The 26,844-nt window shown below is 35.3% G+C and overlaps 1 pseudogene; it reads left to right on the plus strand.

Annotated features, from left to right (window-relative positions):
- Nucleotides 1–104: 104 nt before the first annotated feature.
- LOC101674538 lies at nt 105–19,756 on the plus strand (annotated as a pseudogene).
- Nucleotides 19,757–26,844: the final 7,088 nt, after the last annotated feature.

Raw genomic sequence — 26,844 nt, forward strand, 5'->3', positions numbered from 1 at the left:
GTGCTGCAGGTGAAAAATCTCGTCTCTCTGAAGTAAAGAGAAACATGAGGCCCTTGAAAGCCTGAAAAGTATGAAAAACTTAGATCTTGCCCTTCCCCTGTAAAATGAATGAGAAGGAAAGGGCAGGTTTACCAGGTGGTTGGAGGCAACTGATTGGCAAGGCCATCCGCAGGACTGGATCTGTGATTTCTTCACATAATCCCAACTGGGGCATAGACTTGGAGTTGGCAGGTTAGAGACTATGGCTAGAAGTAAGTGCAATTAGACCAAGGCTATAAAAGTAAAATAAGCAAAAGGAAGTACAAACTTATACAAAAGAAAGTGTGGTAAATGATTCTCAATTTCTTTTCCAGACTAATTTTTAAACTAAATATGAGATTTTTATTAAATTTTACTATATATGTACATTCACAAGGGAATATTATATTTACAGTGTTGGGCTTTCTTAGTCAAGAACATGTTAAGTGTCTCAGTTTATGCAAACCTATTTTATGTCACTTGGCTGTGTTGATTGTTGTTTCTAATACAAATTGCAGTTGTGTGCATAATTCTCATTCCACCGGGTGTTTACTCTGATGTCGCTAGAAAATTAAATGTTTAAGTCACCAAATTGATGACTGTTTCTTTAGCTATTGAGCAGAATTCAATAAGAGGGACTCCATGGCCTGTCAGTGAAAATGCTTTACACTGCTGGTAGGGATGGATCTGTCTATTTAAGCCTATAATTAAATCTTGCACAGGCTGATGCCTACATATTTACTTTTTGACAATTTAAGAAGTCAATACCATCCATTATTATGTATACATTATTGAACTTTTGAATTTTAGTTATTAATGCCACATCACAGTTATATTAAAAAAAAAACTTAATTCTTACAGAAGAGTTGTCTTCTTTATTTCCTTTTGGCTAGGCTATACTGAGGCTAAAAAATAGTCAAAATCAAGTAAATATTGTACAATATAAATGATTGTGAAATATAATAGAGTGCCACCAATATCTATCAATATTTATAATATCTATCAATATTTTATATACCAAATTTGGATTTAAATGGGTTTAAATATATGTGTTTATGTATAATACATATATGGGTTTAAATACCTGTGTTTTTAACTTTTAGCATCATTTCTTACTTATTAACAATGTCATCTTGAGCAACTACTCATATATATCTCCATTTCCTAAGTGCAAATTACACAATATAGGCCTCAAAGAGGAGTTGTATTTGTCAGCAATAAATTAGTGATAAACTATTTTTTTTTAAAGATTTTATTTATTTATTTGACAGAGAGAGATCACAAGTAGGCAGAGAGGCAGGCAGAGAGAGAGGAGGAAGCAGGCTCCCTGCTGAGCAGAGAGCCCGATGTGGGACTCGATCCCAGGACCTGGGATCATGACCTGAGCCGAAGGCAGCGGCTTAACCCACTGAGCCACCCAGGCGCCCGATAAACTATTTTTTTTTGAGATTTTATTTATTTATTTGACAGACAGAGATCACAAGTAGGCAGTGAGGCAGGCAGAGAGAGGGGAAGTAGGCTCCTTCCTGAGCAGAGAGCCTGATGCAGGGCTCGATCCCAGAATCCTGAGATCATGACCTGAGCCGAAGGGAGAGGCTCAACCCACTGAGCCACCCAGGGACCCCAATGATAAATAATTATTGATGTTGAACTTCTTATACCATACAATTTATAAGAAAGTTTGATATATAAGATCTTTATAAATGTTATATGATTGAGCTAAGAATTCTGAAGATAGAAGATATATACTAGTCCACCTTTATTTTGCATTTTTCAGACAAGAAAAGTGCATAACTTATATAATTTATTTCCATATTAAACTAAACACTCTGAACAATGCCTAAAGAAATCCATTCTAAGAGCACAATGATAGATTTCTTCAAGTGTTTTTGTTTCTTACCGAAGGAAAAATGAAGTGAGATCCAAGGAGATATAACTAATCAGTTGAAGAACAACAAAATGACAATATGTTGGAAGATAAGGTGCCAAAAAAAAAAAGGGTTTGAAATTATATAAAATCTAGGTGCACAGAATCCCAATTAGTTCCATGCATATACTCATTGTTATCCTTTAGAAGAGAATCAGCTCTATATTCTAAGAAGGGATGAGATTGTAAAAGAAGGAACATGTAATGAGGTAGAAGAAAAATTGAAGGAAAAATAAAAGTTAAACAAGATTAGGTGAAGAGAAATGAAGAAGAAAAAATATAACTGTATTATAATATGTTAACCAGGTAATTTTGCTGCACAACCCAAAAAGTAGCTAAAAACCAAAATTTACATAAGTGCCACTTTACATAAAATGTTTTTCAGCAAGTACAACTTTACGAATGGAGATTGTTCAGTAGATTGGTGATATACCTGCTGATCACCATCAAGCTGAAACCTCTTCCCTGCAATATGTATTTTTACAAATATTCGTTAAAAAAAACTAATTGACCTATATGAAACACACATCTCTTTTTTTCTCCTTACTTAAATTGATAAATATACACATAGAGGAAAAAATTACGTAAAGTGCATTCACTGCATGACCCAGTTGTGCATATTATTAAATGTCCTGTCCGTATACTCGTGTTTTCCTAGAGATAACAATTATTTCAGTGTTTCCTTTGCCTTGTTTTCCTCAGATGATCTTGCAGATCTACTCTACTTTTTCTTAACGATAGTATTTTCTTACAGGTGGTTTCTTCTATCCCAGCTGGGACTAGTTGCCCCTAGACCTGCTGCACTGTTTTCTCCCTGGACTTTCATCTTCAACGTAGGACTTCCTCTACTGTGTAACATCTCTTGTTTTCTGATCTTCGTGCTTTCCTATTTTTCATTAATTTATTAATTTAAAGGAATTATTCTTCTTTTATTACACTTCTATTAACTAAACATGTATTCTAATATATCATCTGCTATATTTTTTTCTCTTTCAAAGAGCTGGAAGGCTGGAATTAGAAATTTCCCTTCTGTCACGTATGTTGGACTCAGATAAATTCCAAACAGGCTCTGCTAAAATAGTTTCCCTTGAGGGCAGGCCTTGTGAAGAAGAACAAAGACTTCAAGATCATGACTTTTGTCCTCCTCCTGTTAGAAGGAGGAGATTTTTTTTTTTTTTTTTTTTTCCAAATCTTCACAGCAAGACTCTGATGGGCTCCTGGAGATAAAACTCATGCAAGTCTGTGCCCACATGAGAATTTTAATTCTCAAGCTAGTGGACACTGGGCCTCTAGCAAGTTGTCAATTCCAGTTTGTGTTCCTACCAACATTGCTACTAGTGACAAGACTCTGTTCCACTTCAGGGCTTACTCACCCAATAAACTGTGCTTCTCTGTATTCACTTCTCTCTCCAGTTTTGGGGAAAACAGTTTGCCTTGTGGCTTTGATTCTCTGATGACTAAACAGAGTTAGAGATTTTCAGTTTATTCATCTTTTTTCTTATTGTGAGAAAGAGAATGACCCCTTCCAAGCGCCCTGTAATTTGCACTGGACACCAGAAGTATAATAAATATATAAAAATTCTGTTAATTATTCTCTTAGATTGTCAATCTCTTAGATTTTTCAATCACAGTTATTTACTATGCCATTTTTAATTTATTCAGTGTAAAAATGAATGCTCCATTTTATCCTTTCTACTGAGGATATATCTTTTTTTAAGATTTTTTGATTTAAGAGATTTCTCTTAATAACTTGTCAACCATTTTTAAAAAATATTTTATTTATTTATTTATTTGACCAAGAGAGCACAAGCAAGGGCAGCAGTAGTGAGAGGGTGAAATGGGCTCCCACTGACAAGAGAGCCTGACCTGGGAGACTCAATCTCAAGACCCTGAGATCATGACCAGAGCCAAAGGTGGACGCTTAACTGACTGAGCCACCCAGGTGCCCCAGTAATTGGTTAACCTTATTGATTTTTTACCAACCTATTCTTAATCTTTGTATTTAGGGTCTGTGTCCAGAATAATTCTCACTAATGCAGCATTCAATAATGCATTTAGGAATTTTCTTCTAGCCCCTGCTATGTATAAAAACTTGTACTAAGTACTGAGTCCAACACAAAGGAGTGAGATATGATTTTTACTTTGAAGGTCCTAGCATTCTACTGATAAGATTTCCTAATCACACAGAGAACGTTAAGTGATAAAATGGCAGTACATTAGCTTCCTGTGGTTGCTATTAAGAATTATCATAAACCGGATGGTTTAAATCTGTAGAAATTTATTCTCTCATGGTTATACAGGCCAAAAGTGCTAAATCAAGGCATTGGCAGGGCTACGTTCCTTCCAAGAGCTAGACGGAGTATTGGGTTTTACCACTTCCAGCTTTTGGTGACATCAAGTGATTTTTGGCTTGTGGGTGCCTTGCTCTAATCCCTCTGGCTTCTCTTGTTTTTCCTCTCACAAAGATAAATGCGATTGCATTTAAAGCCAGTCTGGATAATCTAGGATAAACTGTTCCTCTCAAGATCCTTAATTTAATCATATCTTATGCCATACAATAGAGTCCTGGGTAACTGGGTATGAACATATCTTTTGGAGGCCATGATTCAATTCATCATGACCCATGTAACACTAAAAACTATAGGAATAGAGAACGAAGTCAGGGAATTCTTGCTTTTTTTTTTTTTTTTTTAAGATTTTATTTATTTATTTGACAGAGAGAGATCATAAGTAGGCAGAGAGGCAGGCAGAGAGAGAGAGAGGGAAGCAGGCTCCCTGCCCGAGCAGAGAGCCCGATGCAGGACTCGATCCCAGGACCCTGAGATCACGACCTGAGCCGAAGGCAGCGCCTTAACCCACTGAGCCACCCAGGCGCCCAGGGAATTCCTGCTCTTGAGGTAGGTATATTTAACCTGGCAGAGAGAAAGAGTTTTAAGTTTTTGGTTTTTTATTTTTGTTTTTGTTTTTTAGGACAAAAACAATCCATGCTAAGTGATGACTCCATGTCTATCATAATCTTAAACATGAACACATATTATGTTATTTAAACATCACAAAACTGGGACACCTGATGGGCTCAGTCAGTTAAATGTCTGCCCTCGGCTCAAGTCATGATCCCAGGGTTCTGGAATCAAGCCTGACATCAGGCCCTCTGTTCAGCGGGGAGCCTGCTTCTCCCTCTCCCTCTGCCTGCTCGCTCTGCTTCTGCTCTCTTCCTGATAAATAAAATCTTGGAAAAAAATAAGCATCACAAAACCTCAACCAACATATTATCTTAATTGATTTATAGCTCAGTTCAAACTGATATATAGGTAGGATGACAATTTCAAGGAGATTATAGGGTTAATCTAATTTTTCCAGTCATGGTGTTCACAAGTGATAAAATCAGGATTTCTACCCACATTTTTATGACATAAAACATATGACCCTTGGGGCGCCTGGGTGGCTCAGTGGGTTAAGCCTCTGCCTTCGGCTCAGGTCATGATCTCAGAGTCCTGGGATCGAGTCCCGCATCGGGCTCTCTGCTCAGCGGGGAGCCTGCTTCCCCCTCTCTATCTCTACCTGCCTCTCTGCCTACCCGTGATCTCTGTCTGCCAAATAAATAAATAAAATCTAAAAAAAAAACAAAAAAAAACAAAAAAAAAACCTATGAACCTTTAAGAAAAAGAATATAAAAATATTTTAATAATAAAAATAACATAATGAGTGTTAGCCAAATATCCTTTTTTCTTTTTATCTTCATAATAAGGTATATCTACTCAAATGAGTTTGCTTTTTTTATTAATTCAGAATCTAAGGACAGCCCTATTTGGATTTCCATCTTACCAGCTACTATTATTAGAGCCGCTACTGCATTGAACCGGTGAGCCAGTAAAAACAGTCTTAAGAAGCAAGAAACTATAAACATTCGGGTGCCATTTGCAACAACGTGGATGGAACTAGAGCGTATCATGCTTAGCGAAATAAGTCAAGCAGAGAAAGACAACTATCATATGATCTCCCTGATATGAGGAAGTGGTGATACAACATGGAGGCTTAAGTGGGTAGAAGAAGAATAAATGAAACAAGATGGGATTGGGAGGGAGACAAACCATAAGTGACTCTTAATTTCACAAAACAAACTGAGGGTTGCCGGGGGGAGGGGGTTTGGGAGAAGGGGGTGGGATTATGGACATTGGGGAGGGTATGTGATTTGGTGAGTGCTGTGAAGTGTGTAAACCTGGTGATTCACAGACCTGTACCCCTGGGGATAAAAATATATGTTTATCAAAAATAAAAAATTAAAAAAAAAAAAAAAAGAAGCAAGAAACTTTCCGCCATACGCCTTTGGGGCTTGCTGTAAAAGCAATCGTGACCCATCCCATAGAGACAGAGGAAATGGAACCTCTGAGCCAGGGGTAACATCAGCAGAGCTGCTGAAATGAGAAGGTGTGTTCACAGGCTTTGGTAGCCTCATCATCTCTTCCTATTTATTGATATATTCTCACCCAGGATAAGAAGAGAAAAGACTTTTTGAGGCAGGCTTGCCATCGATCAGTTCCAGAATGCTTGGAGGTGAAGGAAACTTGGCTTGTACATGAAGGGGCAAAGAATCTACATTCCATAAAGCTGAGCATCACGTAAGTTGTTTTGCCCTAAAGCATAAATGAAGATCAAAGTAGTGAAGAGATTTAGTGGCACAAATTTGTCAGATCCTTGTTTTTTGAAAAATAAATCATTTGATATACTAATAATAGAAGACAAGAGACCTGAAAACCAAAGGGAGCCGGGCTGTTTATCTCGTTACAATGTTGTTTGATAAAATTATTTTGCGGTTTTGAGTAAGCTGTAGGCTTCGAGAGATCAAGTTATCATCCTGATAGATCGACCCTTTCTAATGGGTAGTTCTGTGTTCTTGCTGTTCACTCTGTGAGGGCATCAGTACTTCCAAGCCATCATCCGATAAAATGAACAGAGAAAGAACAATTTTGTTGAAATAAAACTTGTCCTAAATTTTGTACATTTATTAAAAATAGAATTTAACTGATGGCCCAAGAGTTATTAAAAATTGTCATTCTTTTTATGGCTTTGCTTGTCCTTATTTCATAGCCTTAGTGTCTGGAATATAATAATTCCTTAAAAAAAAGGTGTGGCGAGTCCACATGCCTTGTATTTATAGGAACTCTAGTTTTAAACCTGCAGACTCAAGATCTTGTCTGTATTCTTGGCCTCTTCTCTTCCCCAAATATCAGCCTCTGGAGAGTCATAGCTTGTTAAAAGGGAATTTATTTTCTTTTGGTCACCCCTGCTCACAGCCGATCCTCATTAGGGAAAACAAACCTTACTTTAAAAGAAACTAGTGGGAGTTAAGGAAGAGGTCAATGTAAATTAGTTCAAAGACAGAGGCTTCAATAGTTACCTAGTCAGAGGCAGGAAGCCATATAAATAGAGACATCAATTTGAAAGAAAAGGCCTGGGGCCTGTTTTGTTCAAAGCTAAGCCTGTAAGTGAGCCTCTCTGTCTCTTACTTTCCTTTCTCTCTCTCACAGATGTTTACCTGTCTGTGAATGAGCACTGTGCATCCTTTTTGAAGTTTATTTCCATGCAACATCTGTGAGAATTTTGGCTTCAGGTCTTACTTCAAAGCTTTTGTACCTAATGATAGCGCAAACCGATGACTCCACAGTAACTGCACTCCTTCCCAGGAAGGCATTTCCATGTGACACAAGTTTTGATGTTTAATAGCAGCATAAATTTTCAAAAGGCAAACAAGGTATATTAGGGGCACATTAGGAAAGAATCAACTTTCTTGTGCCAAAGAAATGATGCCAAAATGGTAAAATGAGAGATTCTGATGCTATCTCTTCAGCAAAAATCAACTTTCTTTTTTTAAGCTTTAAAAAAGACCAGAACTTTGAGTGCTATTTAGCGACTGCCTTGTTCCTGGAAGAAAAAGCACAGCTAATACTTTGGGCTGGCTCACAAATTAACCACCGTTTAATTTGTGTTTTCTAGGTACCTAGGTTTGTTCTAATAACCTTATATATGATAGAGTATATTTACATTTAGTAAGTATTTAGTACATTTAGCCTTCACAATAACCCAGCAATTAAGTGGTAGAATTATTCTATACATGAGGAAGATTTTATGATATTTTAAGGAGTTTAAACTTTTCCAAGGTGACACACTTAATAATAGAAAAAACCAAAATTTAAACTCAGCAGACTGATTCAAGTTCATAGACCACTGTCTAGATTGTTCCAAGAGTCTTGCTGGATTAATGGACACTTTTACCTGTCTTATTTCTAGCCATCTTAATGTTTTTAAGATAGAAGAAAGATTGAATATGAATTAACTATCAAGGACATATAGGTTCTTTCTGTATTAGTTGAATTAGATTGAATTAGGTTGAATGAGGGCATTTTCTTTTTAGGATTTATTTATTTTAAGATTTTATTTATTTATTTGACAGAGAGAGATCACAAGTAGGCAGAGAGGCAGGCAGAGAGAAAGAGGAGGAAGCAGGCTCCCTGCTGAGCTGAGCAGAGAGCCCGATGCGGGACTCGATCCCAGGACCCTGAGATCATGACCTGAGCCGAAGGCAGCGGCTTAACCCACTGAGCCACCCAGGCGCCCCTTCTTTTTAGAATTTAAACTGGATAAATGGGTTGACTGTCAATTTATACCCCAAAATAGATCCCTTTAATATAGACATACGTGGAAGGTATCATGCCTCTTGTAGTAAACAAGGAGAAGTAATTAGACCTTCTTTTGATACATAAAAATAAGATTCTTGGGTCCACAGGTATTCTACAGATTTTTTTTCCCCATTAAAACTGTTATTTGATATCTGCATTTACCATTATAGGGCCTGAATGACTTTTATTATTCTACTAATAACATTTTTTAACAAAATAAAAGTTTCTGACTTAAAAAAATATCATATAAGTAAAATTTAAATCCACCAAATGAATACCACCCAATGTTTTCTAGGCGGAATAATGAATACAGAGTTTTATGAGGGTGTTTAGTAGCATATTTGTTAACTAGTTGATAGTAGTATTGCTTTAAGACAAGAATTGATTACACTGAATTTGTGAGCTTTTTTTTTTTGTCATTTTTCAAGACCATTTATAATATGAAGTTTGCTCTGCTGATAACCATCACACCTTAATGGTAACCATCAAACAAGAAAATCTACCCTTTTCTCAAAGCATTTTAGATCTTAAAACTCTACATAGCAAAACAAACACCATAAGACAAAATCACAGGTAAGTTATTATATAGTTATAATATGCTATTTTTGTTATGATAGTGATAGATACAAAAATCAGACAATAATATCAAAAGAATTCATTTTAGATGCTCTATATAAATTTAAGAAGCACAAAGTAACCACCTTCCACCATGGGAGAAAGCCCAGAAAATTTAATCTTAGCAATGGAAAATTGAGTAGAATTAATCTGAAGCAGGGATAAGGTGTTTAGACAACGATTTATGATTTTTCTTGTGACCTATCAAGGGATAAAAGACACTGATGTGAAACCAAGATCATGGAATTCTACTAAAAAGACCAGCTCCACAAGTAGCAAGAACCTCTGATTTATTTCCATTATCAAGGCTGTCCTTATAAAGAGATTTTCTAGGCAGAACTGTTTGGAAAATTAATGCCATCTTCTTTTGCAAGTGCCACATTGTAAAGTCACTGTTCTTAATGTCTTAAGTAGCAATATATTTTATTGCCCACTTAAAATGATATATGAAATAAAAATCCACCAGGAGAGGTTACACAGTGGGTTACCATGTGCTTCATCTCCCTAAGCATGAGCAGAGACAGCCTCTGCTCATTCTGTCAAAGATAGGTAAACCTTCGAGTAATGTGTTCACCCTAAGCATGCACAGTGCTCATTCAAGATAGGTAAACCTTCGAGAAGGTAAGAAAGAAAGCAAGAGAGACACGGAGAGTCACATTTAAACCTTAGCTATGAACAAAACAGGCCAAAGGCCCTTTCTTTCAAACTGGGGTCTCTAGTAGGTAACTATTGCTACCTTTTTCATATTACCTTTTTCTTTAGGATAACTTTTTCAAATTACTTAGACATTTAAACATGAAATAGAAAGGAAAAGGAAAAAAAAAGTTCTACAAGTATAACTTGGAAAAAAGTGAACAGCAGGTTACCAAAGATGATCTTTATCTGCCTAACAAATTTCACAAGTAGAAGCCAAAGGCCATTGATTTTCTTCCTGTAAATTCTTTCTTTTTTAAATATTTAGTGAATACTAGAATGATCTGCGCAGTCATAGAAAGCACAAGCCCTATTAGAAAGAAGGAAGTTGAATAGTGGTTTGCATTTGGACATGTGTTGTCCTCTTTCTACATAGCACTATATGTCAGAAAATGTTTTCATTGCCAAGGCCTACAGTCATTTCTCTCTGGTGACAGCACAGGAAAAAGAGCAAAGGGGCAGCTAACCAGGGAAATCCCTGCACCTGTCAATTGGAAATGCAGTCCTGCTCACAGACTCTGCAGAGAAAGATAAATTGATTGCTTGGAAGACATCGGCAGTGAAAGTCAAAAAAATTGTTGAAAATGTGCCGGGGTTTGTCTTCCAAAAATGGGAAAGACTTGTCTACAGATCTTTTTATCTGTAAATTTCAAAAGTGCTAAACACTGCAAACACTTTCAAGATATGTCTAATAAGTGTTTCTTTCAAACATTCAGGATTAGAATAATATGATGTGATGCAGGGGGAAAAAAAAAAAAAAAGCCATAGGATGATGGGGAACTATAAAACTGGAAACTCAAGTCTGATATACTTTCAAAGCTGCGACGGACCACATCAAAACAGTGATATAAAGTATAATTTTCCATAGGGAAAAACATTTATTATGGATTATTGGATTTAAAGAATTGATTTATTATACATTTGTTTATCCATTGAGAAAAAAAGAAAATTAGTAATAGGGAAGAAGAAAAGAAAAAACTTTTGTATAACATAAGGATGTTATTTCTACCAAAATATCTTCCCAAACTGCATTCTATTAAGGAAGTTTCTGCTAATGTGTTATAATTTTATGGATGTAGGATAATGTCCAGTAAAAAAATATTTTAATATCTAACAATTTCCCACCACCTACCAAAAATAATTTAAAATAAAATTTCAAGAAGAACAATGGTGTCAAAGTTGTTCTGCTACTGTGTTTTGGCAAGTAAATGAATCTTAAAAAATTACTTTATAAATGTTTAGGTATTGTGATCTCATTCAATTTTTTAAGTTTTTTCAAATTAACATATAATTTATTATTTGTTTCAGGGGTACAGGTCTGTGAAATTCAATTTCAGAAATTCTTTAGGAAACTTTAGTGTTATATATAAGAATGAATAAGGTGTTAAGGACATATAAATAAAATAAATTAAATTAAATTAATTAAATTTCCACATGAAATTTTTTTAACTTTTTTTTTTAAGATTTTATTTATTTACTTGACACAGAGAGAGATCACAAGTAGGCAGAGAGGCAGGCAGAGAGAGAGAGGGGGAAGCAGGCTCCTCACAGAGCAAAGAGCCCGATGAGGGGCTCCATCCCAGGACCCTGGAATCATGTCCTGAGACAAGGCAGAGGCGTAACCCACTGAGTTACCCAGGTGCCCCTCCACATGAAATTTTAGTATATATTTATGCAGTATGGTTTTGAGGCTACCTATAATTTTTTTTTCTTCTCATTTTTCTGGCACAAGATTTCTTGATTTTGTGGAATATTCTCAGGTTTCAGATTGAGAGTTGAAAATAACCAATGTTTAAGTAGTATAATGTTTCAAATATGACTATAGTACCTCTTAAATTATATTGTTAATTGCTAAAATACACGACAGGAATTGTTTTTAGTCACTTAAGTTATAAATATTTATAAAATATAATTTCAAATGACTATGTTCTGATGAAGAAGAGAGTATACAAATTAAATATATCCCCTTATCATAAGGTCAACATAAAATTGTACAAAATGATCATATTTAAAGTATTTGGCATATGTTATAAGTGAATATATTATATAGTGAACAATCCATACTGTATATCACATAAGCAGAATTTATAATATATGACAAAATTTATTAACATATGATACATACCTAAGAGTTTGTCTGTAAGTTGTAGAAGTACTTAATAGATTAAATTAGTTCTTTAGAATGAGTAAATAACTTTAATATTATGAATAAAGATAAACATTATTTCTAACCCACTAACAACAGGATCATGACAACAGTAATTTCTTTAAGTCTCCCCAAACTGCTTCATAAAAACCACACAGACACAAGAGATGGCGAGTTAAATAATTCACAGAGGACATATTCACTGAACCTACATGGCAGGAAATTGTCCAAGAACCTCTGAGGAGGAGTGGTGTAGTCAAATAACTTCACAGCACCAGATCCATGCTGCGTCAGATGTTGCCCAGTGGTAGATGAGAAGAGACATCTTCTCATGGGACCCAAACACTTGATTGCAAAAGTATCTAGAACAATCCAAAATACTATAAGAACAATCTGAAATACTGTAAGAACTGCAGGTTTCAGGTTTCAGAGACATGGCAAAAAAAAAAAAAAAAAAAAAAAAAAAAAAAAAGACCCAAGGAAATACACTGGGGCAAGGAGAAGATCGCACATGACAGTATAAATCCCCAGGCATCACTGTACATGCCACAGATATGTTTTATAAAGGCAAAGACCTATCTTGCGGGAAAACTGGTGGGAACATAATTTGTGCTAAGAAGACAGGACCACTAAAAATCCCACAGAAAGATTGTTATGATGCTAGATGTAAACAGATACAGAGTAAATTCATTTTTGAATATCTCTTGGGAAATAATATACATCTGTTATGGACTAAGCATTTGTACCCCCTCACCCTGCAAATTTATATGTTGAGGCTTGAACATCAAGTGTGATGGTATTTTGAGCTGGGGATATGGGATGGTAATTAGATTTAGATAAGATCATAAAGGTAGAATCCCTATAATGGAATTAGTGCCAACCTAAGTAGAGGAAAAGCCAGAGTGTATTCTCTTTCTTCCTCTTTCTCCCAGCTATGTGAGAACATAGAGAGAATGTGTATGTGACATACACATTCTCTCTATGTATTCACAAGCAAAGAAAAGGATTCTCATCAGGAATTGAATCTGCTGTCCCTTTGATATTGGACGTCTCAGTCTCCAGAATTATGAGAAATAAATTTGTGTCTTCTAAGCCAGTGAGTCTGTGAGTTTACAGTATTTTCTTGTAATAGCCTAAAATACTAAAGCAACCTCCTTGGGCTCCATAAACTCTAACCCTGCTTAGAGCTTGCAGAGTGTAGCTATTGGGGTAAAACTTCATCTGTGTCTCCAGCAGGATGTTCAGATGCTCTGTCAATCTGGTCACCTCTGGGAGATGCAGTATTTGGAAAGAACAGTGGACCACTTGGCCATGCACCAACACTCAAACTTCCCTTGCTGTGAAATCTGGAGCAATTAATTACAGACCCTAACACTGATGGACCAAATATTTGGGAAAACATGAGATAGTAGGTCTTTCTGCTGGGGTTCATTAGATTAGAAATGGAATTTTTTTTTTTTAAGATTTTATTTGACACAGAGAGAGAGAGAGAGACAAAGAGAGCACAAGCAGGGGGAGCAGCTGGTAGACAGAGAGGGAGAAGCAGGATCCCTGCTGAATGCAGAGCCTAATGCAGGGCTCCATCTCAGGACTCTAGATCATGACCTAAGCTGAAGGCAGACACTTAACCAACTGAGCCACCCAGATGCCCTGAAAGGGAAGCCCTTATCTAGAATGTGAATCTATTCCAGTTATGAAAGAGGTTCAAAGTAATCAAATGCCTACCACATAGATACTGTATCTCAAGAAATTACAGCATTTAAAAGATTGGTTTTGATTTTGTTGCTTATAGGCCAGACATTTGGCAGCAGTAATAGCGAGGTCAGCTCTAGTAAATGAGAACCCATGCTCTTGGTCTCTATCTCTGCCACCATGATTACTCCATCTTCTAGAGTAGATGTGTCTTACAAAAGCTTTCAGGGTGAAAGCCAGTTAAACAGATCAATATGCTAGCCTCAAAACAATGGATTCATGTGCTGCTCTCTGCAATCTTTAGATAGTCCAGATCTTTTTGACTGTATTATAAAAGAAAAGGGAGTTACTATTCAAGGGCAAATTTTGAGAACTTATTATACATTTTAAGTGAGCAAAAAAATTTTCTGATCCTTTTTCCTTATTAGAAATAAAAATAATGTACACGCCAAGTCAGTATCCGCATACTATGAACTCAAGGCTCTATCTATTCTAACAAACTCACCACATCTATCATAGAAGCTTTGATCAGGTAACTACTGGATTGAGCTTGCACTGGCCTAGTCATCCCCCAGGACCCACCTGTTTCTACAGGGGCAATGTTAATAACTTAACTGGGGATTTGATGAAATTACCATCTTTGCATCTATCAGAAACATAAAGCTGGCAGAAATCACCCAAATTCTGCAATACATACAGAGGTAAATTTTATTTCTTTCTTTTTTTTTTATTTTTTAATTTTTAAAAAAATTTCTTTTTAATAAGTTGGTCATGGAAGGATAGTTTCAGAGGCTTCCACTTGGCCTTCTCTATTTTGGTAGTTACCTACAACCAAGGACCCAATGTGGAAGTTGTGGAACTTCTAAGTATGAAATATCAGTTAAACATTCAAGGCCAGGGAAATGACCACCAGGGGGTCAGTGTAAGTCATTTATTTCCTGTCTTCCATATGCACCCACTCATAAAAATAGAAAGGCCATAATAATGCTGTAAAGTACCCATAATTCAATGTCACTGGAACTCAGTATGAATTAGTTCTAGAAATATGTGGGTGGCCCCCATTTCTTAATTTATATTAACTGAGTAAATGGTATAATTCCATTTGGGGAAAAACTGGTAAATCACTACTGTGTGTACACGCTATGATGTTGTTCCATTCTAAAAACAAATATTCACTGGTTTCTAAATCTGAACAATGAGCTCAGTTCTGGAAACTCTAGAAGGGATGATATTTTTATCAGGGTAGCCACCTTCAGGTTCCCAAACACCCAACCTTGCTTTATTCTGCTGGTTTAAACTGAGTAGTACATTTGTCTGCTACCAGTCTATTTTGCCTACAGAGAAGTATTAACCATCCTAAGTCCCTCTGGACTTTGGATTGGGTTCCCAAGGCTGCTACTCCAATTCTGCTAGTTATCATAGTCTCTGTGGTTATGCACCACCTGTTGTCGGCAGTTAAGTGATGCCTCTGGTCTGTACAGTTTCAAAGCCCATACATGGCCCTAGACAAGATAAAAAGCAGTTCTTCTATCCCTAGCTCTAGACTGAAAAGTTGAGCCACACTGAATGTTTTTGATGCTCCAGCTTTTCTTACCAGGTGATTCATGTGGCCTTCCCTGTGATCTTTGGGCTTTCCCAAAGAACATAATCATCATGCTCACCTTCCGATTGTAAATATTATGTCCATTTTGACATGTCCATTTGCTTGAACTTTTTAATGTCTTCATCCATCATCCGACATGGCAATTTACACATTGTGATTTTGCTCAGTTTGGTCATCATGTGTATCATGCCACAGAGAGCCATCTTATTAGTTAATTTGCGCAATCTCTTGGGCTTCTTTCCAGGATGCTAAAGCCTTTATCTCCACAGAGTATTCTCAAATAAATAAACCCTTCCCTATTTCATCTTCTAGTCCTTTGACAAATTATCTTTTAATCAAGTGCCACTCATACTGCCCGAGTAGCTACAAACATAAGTCAGATATGTTTGTAGTTTTGTTAAATTATAGTACTTACTTTCTTTATTGAGCTAAACCTAGGTATAGGCCAAATAACCAGGAGGGAAAGTGAGGTCACATGTTAAGTGCTATGTACGTTGCCTTTTAGGATTTTTGAGATTATTGCTCTTAAGAAGAAGGGAAACAATTCTTCAAGCTTATAAGTTTCCACAGAATTAGAGGAGTCAAATCTTCAGAAACAATCATCTGCATGTCTAGATTCTTTGCCCCAGATTTTCCCAAAGGGGACAATGTCTTTGGTATAATAAATCTGCATTCTTTGAGTTTACTTCCCTTTGAAGTTAATTATACAAGACAATAAATCTCAGGCTTCATGCTTGACTTTCTCTGCACTCCTACTCAAGACATGAGGGCTTCCATGCCTCTAAGAAGCCCCTTTGCCTGCCACATTTCATTTTTTAATAATTATTTCCCTTACATTCTGTAGAGAAATTATAGCACATAAGAGTGTGTCAATATGACAAATGGTATTATAGAAAATGAGGAAGGTCTTAACGGTCTCCTTACTTATGGACTAATTCATGTCTATATTCAAAATACTGTGCTCTAACTTATGAATCTGATCATTTAATTCCTTTCCCCAAATCTCTTTCATTGTACACACACACACACACACACACACAAATGGTACAAGACTATATTATATGTGACCTACTTAAACATTAAGCTTATTTACTACTGTGCTCATTTAGGGCATTTTAAAAGTCAAAATATAAGAATATAGCAAAGATAAACAGCATCAGCAATCATCAACACAGGTCTAATCCTGTTTTGGTTCACACCAGTCAATTTCAGACAATCCTTGAATAATATAGAAGCAAATCCTAGGCAGCATGTTTCATTAAAAAAAAAAAAAAAAGAAAAGAAAGAAAGAAACAAAAAGAAAAAATGTCAGCATTAGAACTAAACAAAACATCTTCCAGGTTTTAGCCTGGAAATTTAATAACAAACCCTTAATATTATAAAAATGTAATTCTGGAAATATTTCCATGATATCTCTTTCAAACTTGGTTTATTGAAATCAGGATTCCAATAAGGGACAAAATATTGATAGCATGGTTGATGATTTTCTTGTCTTTATAGGGTATTTTTCCCTCTCTCTTTTTCCATGAAGTTTGTTTTTTTTCTTGTAGGAATTCATTTGCTTTCTACAATTAACAAATTTGGATTTTTGTTTGTATTCCTATAGGTTTTATTTTTAACATATTTCTTTAATTTTATTTTTCCTATAAATTAGTAACTGAACAAGGGATTCAATTAGATTTAGATTTGATTGTTACGTTTACTTCAAAGTTAATGTGTTGTACTTCCTATTTCTTTACATTAGGTGGCACATAATATCTGGTTGTGTCAAGTTTTGTTCTTAAATTTCGTTCACCAGGTTCATTAACCTAAAATTCCTCTAGCATGCTATGATTTTTAAACACTAATGCATTTAGATGTACTGTTACCTTCATGGCTTTGAGTGATCAGAATATACTTTATATGGCATTATAATAATTATTCATTTTAAAGAAATAAAATAACTGAAAAAAATTAATGTATAAGAATAGTGATAAAATGCTTTGGGATAGGAAAAACTAGAAACACATTTAATGTCAAGGAATAAAAGCATAGTAAGTTAATGTGGTAGTCCTAAGATAGAATGTTTTGTGATACTAACATACTTTCAAAAATTATTCAGTTTCATGGAAAATATTCTTAATGTGATGTTGTAATAAAAAGTAGCAGAGATCGGATTTCTTGGAAGATGGCAGACTGAAAGGATACTAAGCTCACCCTGTAGCTATTATTTTGGTGTGTCTAGGGGACAGCTATACACCTAACTCTGAAAATGACCTAAAAATTGGCAGAACAGACCTTTCATGGTTAATCATGGAGAAGAGGCCACATCAAGAAGAGTAAGAAGGGTAGAGGTGAAGTTGGGAACTAAACTCCTTGTGGGACACCTCAAAACGGAGGGGCACCACCAGCATGGAGAAAGCACAAGTATCAGACCCCAGACCAGGCTGCCCTAGCCCTGGGGAACTGCACTTGGAAGACAAGTATCTATAACAATTGTCTTTAAAAAGCAGTGGAACTTAACATAAGGAGCTTTAAAAATCAGTGAGCTTAACACCATGCAAGACAAACAGCAATAGAAAATGGGGTCCCTGCCCTTAGAGAGCCTGCATGTTAAGTAGCTCACCCTGTGATACTGAAATAACCCAAAAAATGCCCATTGATGGATGAATCAATAAAGAAGATATGGTGTACACACACACACACACACACACACACACACACACACACACTGAAATACTACTAAGCCATAAAAGAAGAATATCTCATTCTTGCCATTTGCAACTACACAGATGGACCTAAGAGGGTATTATGTTAAGTGAAATGAGTCAGATGGATAAAGACATATACCATATGATTTCACTTACATGCAGATTCTTAAAAAACAAATAAATAAACAAAAAACAGAATCAGACCTATAAATATGGAGAACAAACTGGTGGTTGCCAGAGGGAAGTGGATGGGAGGTGGGCAACACAGATACAAAAGATTAAAAAATTCAAACATCTAGTTATAAAATAACAGTCATGGAGATGAATTACAGCATAGGGTATATTGTCAATAGTATTGCAATCACAGATGTTCATTACAGAGAACAAACTGAGGTTTGCTGGAGGGGAGGCGAGCGAGCTAATGGGTTAAATGGGTGATGAGTATTAAGGAGGGCATTTGTGAGGAGCACTCGTCATATGTAAGTGATGAAGCACTAAAGTTTACTGAAACCAATCTTACAGTATATGTTAACTAAATTTAAATAAAAACTTGAAATAAAAAAGTGTACATACATACATACATATGTACATACATATTTTACATTATCATGTATTTGTGCCCTACAGAAGTCATAGAATAAAATATACTATTGTACTGAGTAGGGTGCCGGACTGTCTCTTAAAGGGAATGCCTATCATCAAATAGGTCCTCAAAGGGAAAACAGAAAACATACAGAAGATATTAACTTGCAAAGCAAAAGAAAACACATTTCTATGTTCTAGTCTTTCTCTTTAACCAATATTCTTAAGAATGTCAAGCCCTGCATATATAATTTATCACAGTAGTAGGGGATGGGGTATATTAAAAGGTTTTAGTCCTCACTACTAGCCTTGTGAAGATGAGCTGCTGCTTTGGTTGCTTTGGAAAACCATATTTATTTAAAACTCAATTTGCCACTATGTGTGGTTAATTAGAATTTTATGATCCTTGTTTCATGCATTCTCAGTTTCTCAAAGTAAAAACTTTTTTTCTTTTTTTAAAATGTCTTTACTCCCACTCAGTCCACCTCTTCTTCTCATTCAGCAGAGGAAATCCCTCCTCCATTAGTAGCAACACATTTTTTATCAGATCGAATGTTTGGTAGCTATCAGTTTCATCTTGACTCGTGTCTTCAGAAATACTGCAAGGATGCGGGACCTAGTAACTGATAACTTATTATGTTACTGTCTGGATTTTTAAGAAAAAGGAAAAGATCCTTTCTGGCTGCTGTGTTGGTATTTTCAAGCTGCTCCTGTTTCTGCAGCCAAGGGAACCGTCTGGGAATGATACTGAGTGAAAAACGTGAGTGAAGGGGCCACATATTTGGGAGAAGGAGGCTAAAAGAAGCTAATTGGGTGAAAAGAAACTTGGTATTGCTATCACTCCAGACACACGGAGAGACGGCGCAGGAATATCACAGAAAATGGCGGAAGAAAGCTGAACGAAAATAAAGCTTTGACTTCAAAAAAAGCATATTCAATCCATATGGAAAGAATAAGTTCTCCACTTGTAAAATTTGTAAAAAGTTCTGTGCACCAACTGGGTTCTCCCTACTGCCAGGGTTATGCCTACAAAAAGGGCATCTGTGCAATGTGTGGGAAAAAAAAGTTCTGGATACCAAAAACTACAAGCAAACATCTGTGCAGATGTATTGATGATGTTTCTGGCTTTCTATGTGATTTTATTTTTTGCTTTGAATTTTCAAGGCATAACATAGTTGTTCAGGTCACAAAATAACATGTTTTAAGACAATTAATATTAAACCAAGTTGATTGGTAGAAGTTCTATACAACATAACCAGTTTCCTGTCTTAGTTCCTTTCCTAACAAGCATCTTATTGAAATAGAATAAGTAACAAATAAATGAAACATATTTTCCCATTTCTGTAGACACTTATTTATCATTATTCATATGATTCTTATCCTCATTCTCTAATTATAGATTTAACAAAAGTGAGAGATTGTTGGTTGATATTTTATTATGAACTTTGCATCAGACTTATAACTCTTCCTTTATTCTCTTGTTGGTTTCATAGTTCTTAGAATCAGTAGTCTCTATTAATTGTAAGTTCACAGGGCACTGGAATATCTGAGACCATTATAGCTGAATAGTTCCTTAGTCATTAGCCCAGATCTAAAACACAAGTTGTATTTATGACACTTTATTTTTTGTTCTTGAAGCGAAAGTGCCAATACCTTTTGTAAGGGAATGGGAAAACAAGTCATCCCATGTGTGTCCAAGTGAATACACTGAATTTCAGTAAAATACTTTCTGTGCACATTACCTTGAATTCAAACTGTCATGAAAGCCAAGAAAACAGTGTTCATCTAGGGGAATGTGTAATGAATGAATTGCCACTCTTCGGAAATCTCCTTTCTTAAAATGCAAAAATCAAAAATTTTTTATCTCCCCTCCCCACCAAAAATAAATAGAACAAAACCAAACTAAATAAATAAATATAAAAATTAATAAAAAAAACCTCTGTAAGTTACAAACATAACTAATGTGATGCCTTACTAATTTTGCTACTTGTTTTTGGAGCTTTACAAACAAAAATTTTTAAATTTGTCGACAAGACTCTTCTTTCACATTAACATGGTAGTTTTTCAATCAAAATTTTATATCAGTTCTGCTTCATGACATTGCCATTTTATGTAGATATGATTTTACTTTCCACTTCTATGTTTCTCTCATCATATCTAGTTGCTATGATTTTCTTCTGAATTCTGAACAAATGGACTGAATGTGTTTCATTGCATAGATTTTCTAAGGAATATAACTTGCCATCACAATTTTAAATTTGATAATTTTTCTTTTAATCAGGAATACATATTTTATTTCTAATCTCTGGAATAATTATGTGAACTAAAAGGTAATGATAGCTTCAGGTAAAAAATGGAGGGTGTGTGATTTCCTGATTTCTGGACAACTACATAGGTTCCAGTCACAACTCGAGAAGCCTATGTTAAGACACCCAAAGGGCAGAGAGCTCAGCTCATATAGAAGTTCCTCATCTACTTCATCATTCTCCCTGGGGTTGAAGACAATATGCTGACTGTTTTCCTGAAGTCACACCAGGGAAAGCACATGCTCTCTACCTATACTCATCCCTGCATCAGATTTAAGCTCTTTCTCCATAAATATGGCAACAATACTTTATCCCATAACCTTCATGCAAAGCCACTTCCAACCCACAATGATATGAATAAAGAAAATCTGGACCTCTTCCCTGACACTGTGGACCACAACACCACTTTGGACCATTACTCTGTGCATGGACCAGTCAAATGTATGGGACTTGAAGCTTATTTCTTTACTTGTACCAAATGATGACCTGTAGACTGATCTTCTAACCCTTTGCTTGTGACCAGAGTTTACTTAAATAATTTAGAATGGTAAAAAAGAAAATGAAAGAAAAAAGCTATAGTAAGAGGAAAACCTTGCCTCATTCTCCCCTCATAACATTATATATATAGTATATATAGTCACCATATACATGTGTTTTGGCAATTAAATATTTTACATGCTATATGAAAGACACAGTTGATCCAATTACAGCTAAATTTCTCCCTACTCAGCTCTTTGCAAAAAAAAAAAAAAAGGAAAAAACATTTTGAGACTAGCTCCCACTTTGACATAATGACCTCAGCAGAAGTAGACTTAGAAGAGTTATTAAGGTGGCTAGTCTATGATAATGAATAGATTATTAGAAGAGTACGGAATGATTTAGAAAAAGAAGGAAAAACAAAAAATAGAGGTTGCATTCACAAGATGAGACAGAGGTGATCAAAACCTACATTTACATAAGGCCCACATAACTTGATAACTTGAATATTATTAAAAGCCCTGGAAGAAACTTAGTATGGTTAAATCATTGTTCAAAATATTTTACTATGTTCGCCTAAGGTCAAGAAAGCTGGTTTTTGCCCTAGACAGGCTGGTGGGGTAAATGGAAACTGGTAATATTCAGTATATAACACTGCATTCTTTGTTATACTAAATGGCTTATTTTTTTAAAAGATTTTATTTATTTATTTGACAGAGAAAGAGATAACAAGTAGGCAGAGAGGCAGGCAGAGAGAGAGGAGAAAGCAGGCTCCCCACCAAGCAGAGAGCCCAATATAGGCCTCGATCCCAGAACCCTGAGACCATGGCCAAACTGAAGGCAGAGACTTAACCCACTGAGCCACCCAGATGTCCCTTAAATGGCTTATATATTTTTTTAAGATTTTATTTATTTATTTGACAGACAGAGATCACAAGTAGGCAGAGAGGCAGGTGGAGAAAGCAGGATCCCCGCTGAGCAGAGAGCCTGATGAGCGGTTTGATCCCAGGATCCTGAGATCATGACCTGAACCTAAGGCAGAATCTTATAACCCACTAAGCCACCCAGGTATGCCTAAATGGCTTATTTTAAAATATATTTTATAATTGTTGATTTAAGTAGTTTTTGTGAATTGGTTGGGTAAACATTAAAAGTGGTTCTTCAGGCTTCTAGTAATTAACAATATTCCAGAACAGTAATAAAAATATTTTATGATGTCATTTTCATCAAGGTGAAAATTGTCAGGTTGATAAAATAACATATTTTTTTAATCTTCACAAATGCACTGAGAATTTCTGCAATAAACCTCAACATTTTTTAACCCAACACTTCTAAGATGCATTTGATTACCATGATTTTTTTTTCTATCATTACACCTATTAATATACTTCAGAATCAATATCCCAATGTTTCATTTTAGATTACTTATTAAACTATTTTTAAGCCCATATTTATAAGTAAAAAGACAAGAATCTGGAAAATTCTCAATTTGCCACTTATAAGAGAGTCATAATATAGGTTGGTTTATGTGAGAAATTTTAAGAATGCTGTATTACTTAACAAGAGATCTAGATAACATGAATATGAAGGGTTAAACAATTTATTATGTTTAATTATTTCTCATATGTTAAACACTTTATTCAGTAAACCCATAATTGCTGAAATCTTTCAAAAAATAGAGCAAAAGAGTGATCTAAAGAAAAAGAAATGCAACTTCAACACAAAACTAATTTTTCCATGAAATGAGGGCCATTCTATGCACCCATGATATACTCCCACTGGCAAAGTTTTGTTTCTAATCTAATAAAATATACAAATTTAATCAGGAATAATACTCAAATATATTCATTACTTTTTCCTTGGGCATTGTGCATGACACTTAAAACTTAATTTCATAACAAAACAAGATGCCTATAGCTACTTTGGTGAAGTATTAGAAAATTGTTTAAATTGTCATTATTTAAAACAAAACTTTCTACTAAAGCTAATAAAAATTTAAATCAATACAAAAAGCTAAGTTTAAGTAGATTAAAAAGAAGCTCACTATTATGATTAAAAACAAGCTCAAGAACATAAAATAAGGACTTTCAAAAATGTATTAATAATTGATATATAATTATGTTCTTTTTATTGATTAATAATTCAATTAATTAGGAGCATTGGAATTTAAGTACATAGCTATCTGTACCATTATTAAAAAAGTGGAGACATCACATATTCTATTAATAGGAATGAAGTTTAAAAGGTTTTTTTTTTTAAAAAACAGAAAAACATTGTCAGAGGCTATGGAATCAAACAGAATCATTAATAAAATGTGTCATTAGTTTAGTGGCTGCTCCACAGGAAAGGGGAGGAGGAGGGAACTAAAATACTTTGAAAAGATCCATAATATTTCTGGGAATCTAGGAGGCTGTGTTCATGTGTTGGACTATGCACATGCCCAGAAGAGACATGAAAAGTGCTCTAAACTCTGCTTAATTTAACCTGCAGGCTTAAATTAAGGTAAGTAGTAAGGGAAGGTTATAACACAGTATTAATCTATTGGTTAAAGCACTGAATATGTACCCCAACATATACACACACCCCTACCCACAGAGCCACTCAGCAGAGTCCTAGAAACCCATTAGTTAAAAGGTATTTCAGTTTATCTCCCTTCTATGAAATTAACCAAGTAGAGACCAGCAGAGAATACAAATATCATAGAATTAGTCCAGAAAAGTCTTAAACAAACAGCAACAAAAAAGGATTGTAGGGATGATGGCAGAGTAGGAAGATACTGAGCTCATTTCCTTCCATGTACACACCAAGGATGCAACTACAAAAAAGCAATTCACCAACCTGAGGACCATCCAAACAATTCTTCCACAGCAAGGGATATAAAGAAAAAGTCACATTGAGAAGCAAAGGGGGAGGGCCAGAGACAGAGTCAGGAACCAAACTCCTGGTGCAGCAACCCACAAGTGAGAAGGATATCATGGGCATGAGATTCTCCCTGAGGAATGAGGGGATCAGGTCCCATATTGGGTATCTTGGCCCTGGAGGCTGGCATGGGGAAAAGAGCCATCATAACATCGGGCTTCGAAAATCAGTAGAACTTAACTATGGCAGAGCTAAAGGGCTATAGGCAACTGATATTCACAATATCTCATGTTGATGAAAAGAACAGTATAGGGAATACAGTCAATACTGTAATAATTTTATATGGTGACAGTAACTACATTTACCATAGTGAACATTTCATAATGTATATAATTGTCAAATCAGTTTGTTGTACACATGAAACTAATGTTCTATGTCAATTATATTCAATTAAATTTTTTAAAAAATAAAACAAGACAAACAGCAAATAGCAACAATAAGAAAACTGGATAAAGAATATAATTTTCAGAGTTGACACATTATATAGTTTTTATACTGTTTCCCAGAATAAAAAATATATAAAACACACAATTTTTAGACCATACACAGGCAAAAAGCAGTCAATGGAAACTGTTCATAAGGAAAGTCAAACATTGGATTTACTAGGAAAATAACTTTGAATCAGCTATTTTAGATATGTTCAAAAAAACCAACAGAAATCATGACTAAAGGACCAAAAGGAAATCCAAGACAGATACATCACCAAATAGAAATGATCAAAATACATAAAATTAAAAAAAACAATGAAAAATACATCCTGGATTTGAAAAATTCAATAATTGAAATAAGTTTTACTAGAGTGGCTCAACATCAGTCATGAGCTGGCAGAAGAAAGAAACAATGGATTTGAAGACAGATGAACAACAATCACCAGTCTGAGGAACAAGAAAAAAAAAAAAAAAGGAAAAGAAAAATGACAGTGTCAGATAGATGTGGAATACCACCTAATATACCAACATATATGTAATGAGAAGATCAAAAAAGATGATAAATATAATATTCAAGGAAATAATGGCCAAAAGCTCATCAAATCTGATGAGAAACTTTAATTTGCTAGTGCATTTTGAAATCTGGGAATTTAGGTAAAAGAAAAGTAACCATATCAAAACACTGTCAGCATCCTGTTTTCCTTAACCTCCCTCAGGAGAACTATTTCACTGGAACCCAACCTACAGAAAGGAAAAGAAATACTCAACTCTACCCAAGTCTAGAATTCTTGTCCCACCTAACTGGCAGGGTTGGAGAACGGGAGTAAACTGAGAAGCACTTGTGAAAACAATGGCCTCATTAAAAATGACAGGATATTACAGCAGGCAGAACTACAAGCTTAAGACTCTAATTAAGAAGAAATTTGTAGGGAAATCTGTGATGTTTTATATTTACGTCAACTAGGGTAGGCTACGACAACCAGCTACCTGGTCAAACACCATTCTAGATATTGCTCTGAGGGTAAAGTTTAGATTATTAACATTTAAATCAGTAGACTTTTAAAAAAGCAAATAGCCCATCCTCATAGTGACAATGATATCATACAATCATCCAGAAGACTTAAGAGCTATGATACTAAGACTGGGGTCTCAAAAAAAAGTGGGGGGATTCTGAGTCTAGATGTAGAAATTCTACCTTAGTCACCAACCTTTGGACTCAGACTGCAAAGTTCAGTTCATGCTGCAGGCACTCCACACAGATTTTGGATTTGCTAATTTCTACAACTGCATAAGCCAATGCCTTAAAACAAACAAAAACCTCTGAAGCAACTTCCTTAGACATTGCTTTCACTCTTTTTGTCTCTGTTTCTGTCTCTGTTGTCTTCTCTCTCTCTCTCTCTATATATATATATATATTACACACACACACACACACACACACACACACACACACACACACACATATATATGTATCTCCAACCCATTGGTCCTTTTTCTCTGGAGAATCTTAACATACAAAATCAAAAGACAATATAGGAAACTAACAAAACAAACAAAAAAATCAAGGACACTAGAGGAAAGTGTAACCTCTGACACCTATAGTTACACCAGACAGTAAAAACAGCTTAACTCACAGCTGGATAAACATAAAACTTCACACTAAAAGCCGATTCACCTTATTCTTATTCCAAATATAATGTCTAACATGTAACAAAGAGTACAAGGAGTACTAACAGGCAAGAAAAACTATAGTCTAAGCCAAATCAGGTAACGGAACCAAACTCAGAAATGGCAGACATTTTGAAATTTTTAGGTTGAGAACAGATAACGACTATGATTAATGTGTGAAGGGACTGATGGAAAAAGGGAACATGTTAACACTAACAAAGAGAAAACTAAAGTAACTATATTAGTGCTAGGAAAAGTGGACTTCAGCCAAGGAAAATTATCAGGGGCAAAAGAGGCATTACATAGTGATAAAGGGGTCAATTTTCTAAGAAGAATTCGAAATTCCTAATGTATATATGCTTAACAGCAACATACCAAAATAGATAAGGCAAAAAACGGATAG

Source organism: Mustela putorius, unplaced genomic scaffold (assembly GCF_011764305.1).
Source record: "Mustela putorius furo isolate JIRA1106 unplaced genomic scaffold, ASM1176430v1.1 tig00000407_pilon_pilon_pilon, whole genome shotgun sequence".
Classification (NCBI taxonomy): domain Eukaryota; kingdom Metazoa; phylum Chordata; class Mammalia; order Carnivora; family Mustelidae; genus Mustela; species Mustela putorius.